Here is a 12032-nt window from a genome sequence, read left to right on the forward strand (position 1 = left end):
AAAATTGGCCTTTCTTCAATTAAGAATGTCAACCCAAAAACCAGACCTATCCTTCTCCATAAATATCTTGAAACTAATGGCATTATGATCACTTTATGCAAAGTGTTCCCCTACACTTGGTCAGCAATGGCCAGTTAGGTCAAAGGGCTTTATGTGTGCTCTGTGATTATTATGTTCCTTTGTATCTTTCCACAATATAAGCACTACCTTTTTGAATATTCGTAATATGGGAATTATTCTCTCTTTCCTCTCATGTATCTGCACTGAAACTCTCTCTCCGCTCTCCAATTTTAGTTGGGAAGTTATCTTACTTACTTCGCCTTGTCTACTAGGTATAACCATTCCGGTAACGATATGTATTAATTCTTCTGCTCCTTGCTCACCACTTATAAATCAAAAGAGATTCAGCATAACTGAGGCCATGGTGGATTCTGCATTTAATATCATGACATAACTAATTACTCACTGTATATCTAGGATTGGATTGGGGAAAATCAGCTAGCAAGTTAGACTTGTCATAACAGACTTAATTATATTTTATTTATTCTTTTTCAATAATTGGTCTCACTACAAGGCTAGCACTCATTACCCATCTCTAATTACCCTTGAGAAGGTGCTGATCAGCTGGTTTCTCTGCAACAGCAAGGGCACTATCTGCTCCGCCATTTCAGAGTCACCACAACATTAGGGCTTTTCCTGAAGGAGAATAGAGAACTGGGTTTTTAGGGCAATGCAGATATTTGACTGTCATCATTACTATCACTAGTTGTTCCAAGTTGTTAGTTGAACATTAAATTCCACAGTTACTGCAAAGGCAGCCTGAACTTGAGTCTTTGGATTGCAAGTCCAGGTTCCAGGACATCTATTCAGGAAGTTAACTACTGTCAGCACCAGGCCACACCATTTCATATTATTGACAAAGTATTAGAGTTCACACCCTGTTTTTTGGTTCATGAAGTTTCAGGCTGTATGCTTTGATTCTGGTCTCGCTGAACTAAGTATCTAGGAGTCATTGTGTGGTAAACCGTGTGTTGTAACTGGGTTACATGTCTGGACACACCCCTCTGCTGACTGCTCCCACAGAGCAGTGGCTCCTGTGGCTCCTCCCACAGAGCCCTGAATAAAGGCGATTGTGCCACTGCTCCTCCTCTCAGTCCAGGGCAGATACTCAGCATGGTCGAGGTCACATTTTACTGCTAATAAAAGCCTTTCAGTATTTACTCTACTTCCAGTCTTTTGGAGTGATTGATAGTGCATCACATTGGCCCTCTTGCGTCCTGCCCACGCGGAACTCCAAATCTCAAAACTTTCCATTGACTCACTGACTCACTGGTGGGGGGGTACCAGCGCTCACCTCTGCTGGTCTATCAGCCCAACATCCATCCATGGATATCCTTTGTCACGTATCCACCTTGCTGGTCTAACACCACCACATCCCTGTCCCTAAACCCTTACCTGACCCATAACTCTCCTCTCTGTCCCCCAAACCATCCATACAAGCCGAAAACAACTGTTCAAGTCTGAGATGTGACTTTGATGGAGACCGCAGCTTGGCGTCACCTTGATCGGAAGTTCAGAATATTTGTAAAATATACTACATCAGGCCGTAAAAATTGTACTAGTGATGAAGATTTGGAGTTATAGGCTCCGTGAGTACAGCTAGTACAACCCTGAGTTATGTGCAAAAAAGCTACTTTTCTCCCCTTCATTTTTATGCTGACGTCTTCCTTTTCATTACATCCAAAGGACCTTAGAAAGTTCCTAAATTACCAGCTTGTCTAAATTGTCACACTAATTAAGTTGACATTAAGTGCATAGTACTGCCTGTTGAAGGATCTCTCCTCATATATGTGAATGGGAGAGGTGCTGCCTGTTGGTCTTCCCCATCAGAACCCTATTATTTCATTTTCATAAAACTCCTGCACATTCTGATCAATTGACCAACACACTCAAAATGCTGGAGGAACTGAGCAAGTCAGGCTTGGAATAAAAAGGAGAAGGATAAAACGTCATTGCTTCAGGCTGAGACCCTTGAGGAAACAGCCTGAAACAACGACTGTTTATTTCTCTCCATAGTCCTGCATGACCTGTTGAGTTCCTCCAGCATTTTGTGCCTGTGCTCTGGATTTTCAGTACCTGAACAATCTCTTGTGTTTCTGATCATTTGACCTGAGGTTTTCACCAGATTTCTGGTCTTGGTGCAGTTCTGAGTATGAGCTGTCAGGCAGTTAACATACAGCCCTCTCACTTGGCACATTTTGTTGACCTTTAGCCCATAGTACAAATGCTCAGGGCCATTATGAGTGAAATTATTTAGTGAAGACTGTGTTAATTTTGGAGACAGAATCATTACCTTACATAATCATATTTACATCATATCTCTTTAAACGTGTCTATTCTGGAGTCATTACATTTTGATTCAACCCTTTATGAATGAGGTGTTGTACATCACTGGATCAGCACTAGCTCAATGACTCGACTCTAGCCTCTGAGTCAGAGGGTGTGGAGTTCAAGTACTATTTCAAAATCTCAAGCACCTAAAATCTAAGTTGTCACTCCAGCTCAGTGCTAAGACAGTACTGCACTGTCAGAACTGCCTTCCTTTTCATGAGGCTTTAGAGCCAATTGGGCATAAGAAGATCCCACAGCACAATTTTGAGAAAGAGCAGCAAGGTTAGTTCCAGTATCCAAGCTAAATTTACCTCTCAGCCGATAAATTGAGGTTATATATTCATAATCAAGTTTTCACTTGTGGGAAGTTGCAAAGTGGCTGCTGCGTTACCTACTTTACAATCGTGACAACATTTCAAAAGTATTCAGTTGGCTGTAAAGTGTGTTGAATATTCAGAGACTGTGCAAGGTTTTGTATACCGTATATGCTATTTTGGGACATGGTGTCATGTAATTTACCTTTCTGTTCGATTCAATATGTTCCTCTATTCGTAGGCCAGTTCATACTGGAAACCTTTTCTCCTACGTTTGCTGGCTATTATCATGCATACTGATAGTTAAATAATATCATCATGATCTTTTGCCAAAACAAATTTGCAGGTGTGCAAAATCTGAAATGAAAGAATTTGAAAGATCTGTGACTGTTAATCTGTTAATATGACAGTGGAAATGGAAAGTGTGATAGATGAACCACTTTTAAACAGGTGGCTAAGAGGAAAATTGGTGACAGAGTGTAGAATAATACTACAAGGCAAACAAAGAAACAATAGACTATATTGAAATGTTAAATGGACTGGTTGCATCCCCATCTGGTATGGTGGGCTGATGTACGGGATCGGGAAAAGGTGCAGAGGGTTGCACGCTCAGCCAGCTCCTTGGGGACAAGCCTCCCCATCATTGAGGACGTTTTCAAAAGGTGGGGCCTCAAATACATGGCATCCGCTATTAAAGACCCCATCACCCAGGACATGCTCTGTTTTCAGTGCTACCATCAGGGAGGAGGTACAAGAGCCTAAAGACGCACACTCAAATGTTTTAGGAACAGCTTCTTCCCTTCCACCATCAGATTTCTGAACGGACAATGAACCCATGAACACTACTTTACTATTTTTGCTCTCTTTTTACACTACAGTAGTAGAATTTATTTTTAAAGAATACTTACATGTATATATTCCTTTTGTAATTTATAGTATATTTTATGTATTGCATTGAAATGCTGCCACAAAACAACAAATTTCAAGATTTCAAGATTAAGTACTGGAATGTTATTTCCAGTACTTAGGTGTAAAGAAGAACAGAATAATTGTTACTCCAGATCTGAACTGATACATCAAAAAAGCAACACAATCAGATAGAGAACACAGTATTAAAAACACAATAAATATAAACTAGATAGCTTATAAACATAGATTGATTGCATGCCCATAAAGTGATGGTAGGCACAGGAGTGTCTATGCATAAAGTGGCTGACAGGAAATGCTAAAGTAATGGTGAATGGGGGTGTGGATGGGTAGGTTAGTGGAATGGAGATGTTGGTCAGCCTTACTCTTTGGTGAAAGTAACTGTTTTTGAGCCTGGTGGTCCTGGCATGGATGCTACGTAACCTCCTTCCTGATAGGAGCGGAACAAACAGTCCATGAGCAGGGTGGGTGGGGTCCTTCATGACGATACTGGCCCATGGCATATGTCAGTGATATTAAACCTGATTCTGCTTTTGATTCTGATCCAGTGGGAGTTTGAACTGTTATTTGTTTTAGGCTGCTAACTTGTTTCTGAGATAGATTTTAACTGATTTGTTAGGTGTTCCATATGTTTACACATCTGCGGAGTGGGATGGCCTTCAAAACTTCCTAAGTATTTCATTAGAATACCGTTGAATGTGAGAGACACTTCTGTCTTTTCCAGTTGCTGAACAGGAGAGCTGCTGCGCTTGATTATGAGGTGCCCAAATCAGCCAAACATGTAAAAGCAACTCAATGCATAAAAGCACGCAGTCATGGTCAAGAGGTTCAGTTGTTGTTCAGACCAAACATCAGATTAGGGAAGAAATGTGATCTATGTGACTTTGACTGTGGAATGATTGTTGGTACCAGATGGGTGGTTTGAGTATCTCAGAAACTGCTGATCTCCTGGGATTTTCACACACAACAGTCTCTAGAATTAACAGAAAATGGTGTGAAAAAGACAAAGAATAAACATCCAGTGAGTGTCAGTTCTGTGGATGAAAGTGCTTTGTTAATGAGACAGCTCAGAGGAGAATAGCCACACTGGTTCAAGCCAACAGGAAGGCGACAGTTTCTGAAATAATTACAGCAGTGGTGTGCAGAAGAGCATTTCTAAATGCTCAACACATCGAACCTCAAAGTGCATAGTCTATTGCAGCAGAAAAGCACTCTGGGTTCTTCTCCGGTACCTAACAAAATGGCCTTTGAATGTACAGTTTATGGCCTTTTTAACTTGTAATGTTGCCTTTAGTGATTTGTGCATGTGCAATCCCAGATCCTTTTGCCTTGTAATATATTTAGATTAAACATGTCTAATACTTATGATTTTTCTCTTACCAAACTGTTGAGATTTACTTTCTAATTACTTGTTAATTTATGTTGAGTAATTTAATTACATTCCTCTTATTTTTGAGTGTCCCTCCTCAATTTAGTGTTGTTTACTGATGTCTTCCCCAAGCAACAAACAATTTGCTGGAAGAACTCAGCAAGTCGAGCAGCATCCTATGTTCCCAATAAAATATAACTTTTCTGCACATCGTATGGATTATTTTGAGTCTTTGGGTGAACAGAAGCAATAACTTATGACAATTAATTATCGTAAAAGCATTCGATTCTTTTATCAAAAGCAGACCTCAGGTATAAACTCTGGAAATTCTATATTTACTGAAACTTGATTGCTTTGAAACCTTTCCCCCATTTGATTTTTTGACCGTTATTTATAACTTATGATGTTTTTTTATGGTACCATGATTATTGTTAGCTATTCACTTTAGTCAAAAGTGAAAGATTTCTCATATATTCCCTTTTCAAGGAGATACAGACTTCTCTTTGTTAGTTTGTTAGCAGTGTGAATTCAGTCCACATCTCTTGAGTATGTAAGTGGGGCTTTTTACCATATGCTGCAATCACACAACTGAAACCCCCTTCTGAGTAAAACTAAAAAGCTGGTGCACTGCGTCAAATATTGAGCAGTCAGTTACTGTCCACTGATGATAAAGTTGGTCTGACGAGTGGTTATTGCTCTCATAAGTAATCTTATGAAACTAATACACAGTAGTAATTTACACAGGATACATCCAAAACAAATTAATCTAATCCCTGCCCTAATATTGCTTATTGCCACCTTTTGCCCAGAGCATCATAGCTTCTACTTTTAGCTCTCAAGATCCTAAGCTCTGGGATTTCCTTTCAGAACTTTACATCTGTACCTGACTTAACTCCTTCTATGTTCTTATTAAGTTCTTTGACCCAAATATTGGATGTCTTCTCTGATGTGTTCCTTTGTGCAAAGAGACCAGAGTACCTTGAGGAAGTCCACGCATCCAAAGTGGGGAATGTGAGTTGTGAGGATGGAAAGAGGTACCAACGTAAATTAGATATATTGGGTAAGGGACAAATCCTGAAAAAAAAAAGACTCAAACTCACTATTCTAACAAGAGTCCCTCTAAAAGGGCCATCCAATCTACCTCACAGACATATGATGCTTGTGATGGAAAAATCTGAAGGTAAAACCAGAAGGTTAACCTTGTACCTTCTAGCCCCAAGTGGGTTATGGAATGAAGGTGTTGACCACTTGTTTTCAGATGACGTTGTAAATGAAATGTGTTTATGTTTGCTTTATACTCAGATCATAACAGTTCACATACAAAATTATCCTCTGCGAGTTATCAACAAAGGCCATAGATTGACTCATGTCAGAAATGGACAATATCAGCTTTATGTGCAGTAGGATGTGGTCCTTTGAAATTGTACGATCTCCACCCACAGAGAGAGTCTGATTCACTATGGATCTTAAGTAATTCATTTGTAACTACGGAATGCCTGAGCTATAATACAGCAGTACGGCATTTTTATACAGGATTCCTGATTCAGTAGAAATCATGGAACTGGGTGTAAACAACAGGTGATTCGAAAGGAAATCACTGGCATAAGTGGCTAAAACAGGGAAAGCATTTCAACTCCTATTACTGAAAATTTTTTCCCTCCCCCCTCTCCCCTCCTATTTCCCAATCTGACCTTTCACCCGTTCATCTCACCTACCTATTACCTCCTGCTAGGTTCCCTCCTGCTTCCCTTTCTCTTGTAGTCCACTCTCCTCTCCAATCAGATTCTCTCCTCTCCAGCCCTCTGCCTTTCCTACTCACCTGGCTTTACCTACCACCTTCTAGCTACCCTCCATCCCCTCTCCCCACCTTTTTATTCTGGCATCTTCTCCCTTCCCTTTCAGTCCTGAAGAAGAGTTTTGGCCCGAAAAATCGACTGCTTGTTCTGTACCATGAACTTTGCATGACCTGCTGAGTTCTTCCAGCATTTTGTGTGTGTTGCTTCTATTACTGACATTAGTCACCTCAAAGAACATGTAATGAATCAAAGCATCAAGTCAATATCCTTTATTTAATACAAGTATTAATACTTATGGCTACAGACACCTGAAGCAGTAGTCTTTAATTGGTGGTAAAGCAACCCAAGTTTTCAAAGTGATAGAGCTTTGGAAACCAGATCACTGATGAACCCCAAAACAGAAACTAAGACACCAGTATAGTGCATTGCAGCATGATAAGTAGATTCATGAAACCCGTAGTTACTTTTTAAAAAATCTTCCAATTAACCAATTTATCCTGAGAGCTATGTTTGCAACAGATTTGACTGGTGGATCAAAAAAGTGTGGAGGGTTTTCATCGTGAGCAAATCTTAAGCTTCTGAGTGAAGGTCGAGGAGTATATTCTTTTCGCAGACAGGCAATAAGATCTTGGAACCAAAATCCACAAATGCAGCTTTTAAGGAGAAAGTACACATGTACTTGAAAAGAGAATTCAAAAAGTACCAAGTAGATATGTAGATACTGGACTGAGCAGACTTAAGTACTTACCTACGCACAGGTGCTCAATATCGCAAAAAGAGGATCTGATTGTGGGCTACAGGAGGAATGGAGATGGGCTAACCCCTATTGACATCAATAGATCTGGGGTTGAGAGGGTGAACAGCCTTAAGTTCCTCGGCATAAACATCACCGAGGATCTCACGTGGTCTGTACATACCGGCTATGTGGTGAAAAAAGCACAACAGCACCTCTTTCACCTCAGATGGTTGAAGAAGTTTGGCACGAGTCCCCAAATCCTATTGACTTTCTACAAGGGCACAAATGACTGGCTGCATCACTGCCTGGTATGGGAACTGTACTTTCCTTAATCGCAGGACTTTGCAGAGGGTGGTGCGGACAGCCCAGCGCATCTGTAGATGTGAACTTCCCACTATTCAGGACATTTACAAAGGCAGGTGTGTAAAAAGGGCCTGAAGGATCATTGGAGACCTGAGTCACCCCAACCACAAACTGTTCCAGCTGCTACCATCCGAGAAATGGTACTGCAGCATAAAAGTCAGGACCAACAGGCTCTGGGACAGCTTCTTCCACCAGGCCATCAGACTGATTAATTCACACTGATACAATTGCATTTCTGTGCTTTATTGACTGTCCTGCTATGCATACTATTTATTACAAATTACTATAAATTGCACATTGCACATTTAGATGGAGACGTAACGTAAAGATTTTTACTCTTCATATATGTGAAGGATGTAAGAGATAAAGTCAATTCAATTCAGATACAGTGGGCTGAACTGGCACAGTTAGTATAAAGTATATTGTGAAATTTCCCCATAAGAGAATGTTAAGGATTGCTAATAGTTTCTTACTGATACAGTATATTGCAAAGTTAAGTAAATCCGTGTAGAATGTTCTGTTCTCAGACTTGCTCGTGTGATTGTAATAAATAATTTCACTTTGTTTCTCTGTTGCTTGGACCAGACGTAATTTAGATGTCAGCAGCTTTAGTGCCAGAAGCTCTTCTGAGATCAGAGAGCTATGCTGCAAAAGGACATGTGTCTAGTGCTCTGTGATTTGTGCAATTAGAAACATACTCTGCATGTGCATCACTTGTTACTTCAACGCATACAAGAGTTTGGGATCACTAAGCCTTCAAGTTCCATTCCAAGTTACCAAACTGGCTTCATTTTATTACTGCTGGTTGAAAACCCTGGAGATCCTCACTCAAAAGCATCGTGCGAATCCTTAAATCACAGAATGGCAGCAGCTCAATAAGAAGGCTTGCCCCAATCAGCTCAAGGACAACTGGGGATGAACATTTGAAAATGTCACCCTATCAGTGACACCACAACCTTCCACTTCGCACCACTTCCCTCTTCCTTTTCATTCTTTTATAAATAGACATACTGTATCCTGAAAGATCTCAATCTTGTGTTTTCTGTAGTTCTGTCTCAGTAATCCTGATAACAACTGTTTCCTCAGAATCTATTATAGCCCCAGAATCTTGTTTTCTAATGAATGCTATTTTCATCATTGTATCGACCGTTTCTCTAATTTTAATGGCTTGTCTTTTCATTTTATTATTAGTCATTTTTCCATGACTATTTTACTTTTCTGACCATTTAATCCCGTTCATAGTTTTGTTCTAGGATCTTATCTATTTTATCCACATTTAGGCTCATTCATGTAGATCCTTTCTATTATCTTACGAATTTTAACCTGATGAAGGGTCCCAGCGCGAAACATTGACTGTTTATTCCTCTCCATAAATGCTGCCTCACCTACTGAGTTTCTCCAGCACTTTGTGTGTGTTACTCAAGTTTTAAACCATTGTCATTTCCTTACTTAGCCTTTACACTAGCACACCGGTTTAGGTTGAACCTGCTGTCCCAATGCCAGAGCCTGTACACCTGGAAAGAACTCATCTTTCCCACGTCTTTTTACATCTCCTCATTGGTCTGTTTATATGCAAAAAGAATGAACATAATGGTCCAGCAACCAAATGTGATGCAACAGTGACAGAAACAAATGAAATAAAATATAAAAGTAAAGGATTAATTGCACCAATAGGTGCTATCTACAATGGAAGGCTGATATAGGAAGAAGTATGCAGTCAACTTAGGAAGGTAGGTAAAAGATAGAATACTAAAGATTTAAGAGTATAGAAGTTTCAGCTAAGTCTCTGGACATGATTTTCCCAATGATCGGATGTTACCTCCATACTGTTGGATGGAGCGAGTTTGGAATGCCTCTCATGAAACTCCCTTGTCTACACAAGAGAGGAGGTCAAGCAAGGACTCATGGCAGAGCCCATGCTGGGGTCTCTGTATGCATCTGTGTTCGAGGATCACTGCAGCAACAGAAAGGTTATATCAGATCGCTGAGTCCATGCCAGCTTCCTGTAGAGAGCTCCAGAGAGCTCCATTGCCCTGCCATTACTCCATAACCCTGCAAGTTAATGTCCCTCAAAGATCTGTCCAATTTCCTTTGAGGATCATTGATCATCTCCAGATCATTACCATTGACTGCATGGGAAAACGCTTCCTCAAATCCTCTCTGTATATCTTGTCCAAAAACCTTAAAACTGGACCAATAAGCTTTAAGAAAGTAACTCAGAAGGATATAAGTAAGATGAAGGCTATGGTAATACAGAGACGAAGATCTGGGTTTGTGGTGTTGAATTTGAATAAGTAAGGTGAATGACAGTACTGAAAAAGAATAGCATGGAACAGAAACGAGAAACATTTACAGCATTCGATACAGTTTGAAAAAAACCATTCCTACCAAGATCAATCCTGGGTGCAACATATTGATGTAATTACAAAGGAGGCATTCCAGCGGCTATATTTCATGAGAAGTTTGAGGAGATTTGGTATGTCACCAGAGACTCAAGCAAATTTCTACAGAAGTACCATCGAGAATATTCTGATATTCTCACTGGTTGCGTTGACGTTTGGTGTGGAAGTGCCAATGCACAGGATTGGGAAAAGCTGCCGAGGGTTGTAAACTCAACCAGCTACATCATGGTCACTAGCCTCTCCAATATTGAGGAAATGTTCAAAAGGTGATTATCACAAAAAGGCGGCACGCATCGTTAAAGATCCCCTCTGCCCTGGATGTGACCTCTCCTCATTGCTGCCATCAGGGAGGAGATACAGGAGCTTGAAGACACACTCAGTGTTTGAGGAACAGCTTTTTCCTCTCTGCTGTCAGGTTTCTGAATGATCCATGAGCCCATGAACACTACCTCAGTATTTTGCTCTGTTAATGCACTACTTACGTACTCTTTCTTATACTGTATGTTTCTGATTGTAACTTATTGTACAGTATATTTTATGTATTGCATTGTACTGCCGTGAAACAATAAAATTCACATTTGTTAGTGATAATAATCCTGTTTCTGATTCTGATTCTGAAGAAAAAAAGAACATTGTCTACACCAATGAAGCATAAATCTCATGGATGAATAAGAACGTGAAAGAAAAATTGAGGTGTCAGCGTATAGCCTCTGCAAAAACACCAGCAATTCCACATGGAACTTTAAGCACTGCTAATATTTATTTTTCAGAAATACTGAGGTCTTGAAAATCAACTCAGCTGACACCCAGGGAATTCCAGCTTGTGTTCTGACGTTGGTGTCTGTCGCGGAATCTGAACTTCTGCCACATGCCAGCACCGGTGCTGGGACATCCGTCCAGCGTTTCTGTGCCACGCCGCACTTCGTGCGAAAAAAGCAAAAACATTTTTTTTTAAATGGAGAATCACTCTGGGGGAAATAACCAGAATTAAGTGAAAGTTAAGTTGTATTATAATTAGTTGAACAGTTTTTTTACATTTTAAATATGGAATATTTTACTTTTGTTAGATTTTGAATGTTTTTGAGTGGTTGTGATTGTTTGAAATATTAACAAACTTTTCAACTAGTTTAGCCTTGGGCCTGGCTTAACTGTTTTTAGAAAGCATTTCATGGGGATTTACAACTGGAAGGGACTCCATGGTGCATGTCTTCATCAGTTAGGTGGAAGGAGTGAGGAGGGGGGCTTCCTGGAGGGAGCTCAGGCGCTCAGACCTGGCATAGGCAGGCAGGCTCTAACCTTGGGTATTGAGTTGCTCAGTGAGAGATTTGGACTGTCCACGAAATGCACATCAGGAGAGAGTATGACAGGAGCAGTTTAAGAGATTTAAAAAATGGACGAAAAAAACCTGGGAAATTGAAAAAAAGCAATGAAATTAAGTTCTCAAGGAGCAAAATAGTAAAATATCTTTAAGGGTATAATTTTTTTAAAAAATGGAGCTGAGATTAGAAAAGAAAATAAACTTAAAGATAAAGATTAGCTTTATTTGTCACATGTCCATTGAAGCATATAGTGAACTGTATCGTTAGTGTCAAACAATTCAGCAAAGATTGTACTGGACAGACCACAAGAGTCACCGTGCTTCCAGTGCCAACATGGCATGCCCACAACTCACTAACCCTTACTGTCCATCTTTGGAATGTAGGAGGAAATCAGAGCACTCAGAGGAACCTCATG

This window comes from Mobula hypostoma, chromosome 6 (assembly GCF_963921235.1).
Source record: "Mobula hypostoma chromosome 6, sMobHyp1.1, whole genome shotgun sequence".
Classification (NCBI taxonomy): domain Eukaryota; kingdom Metazoa; phylum Chordata; class Chondrichthyes; order Myliobatiformes; family Myliobatidae; genus Mobula; species Mobula hypostoma.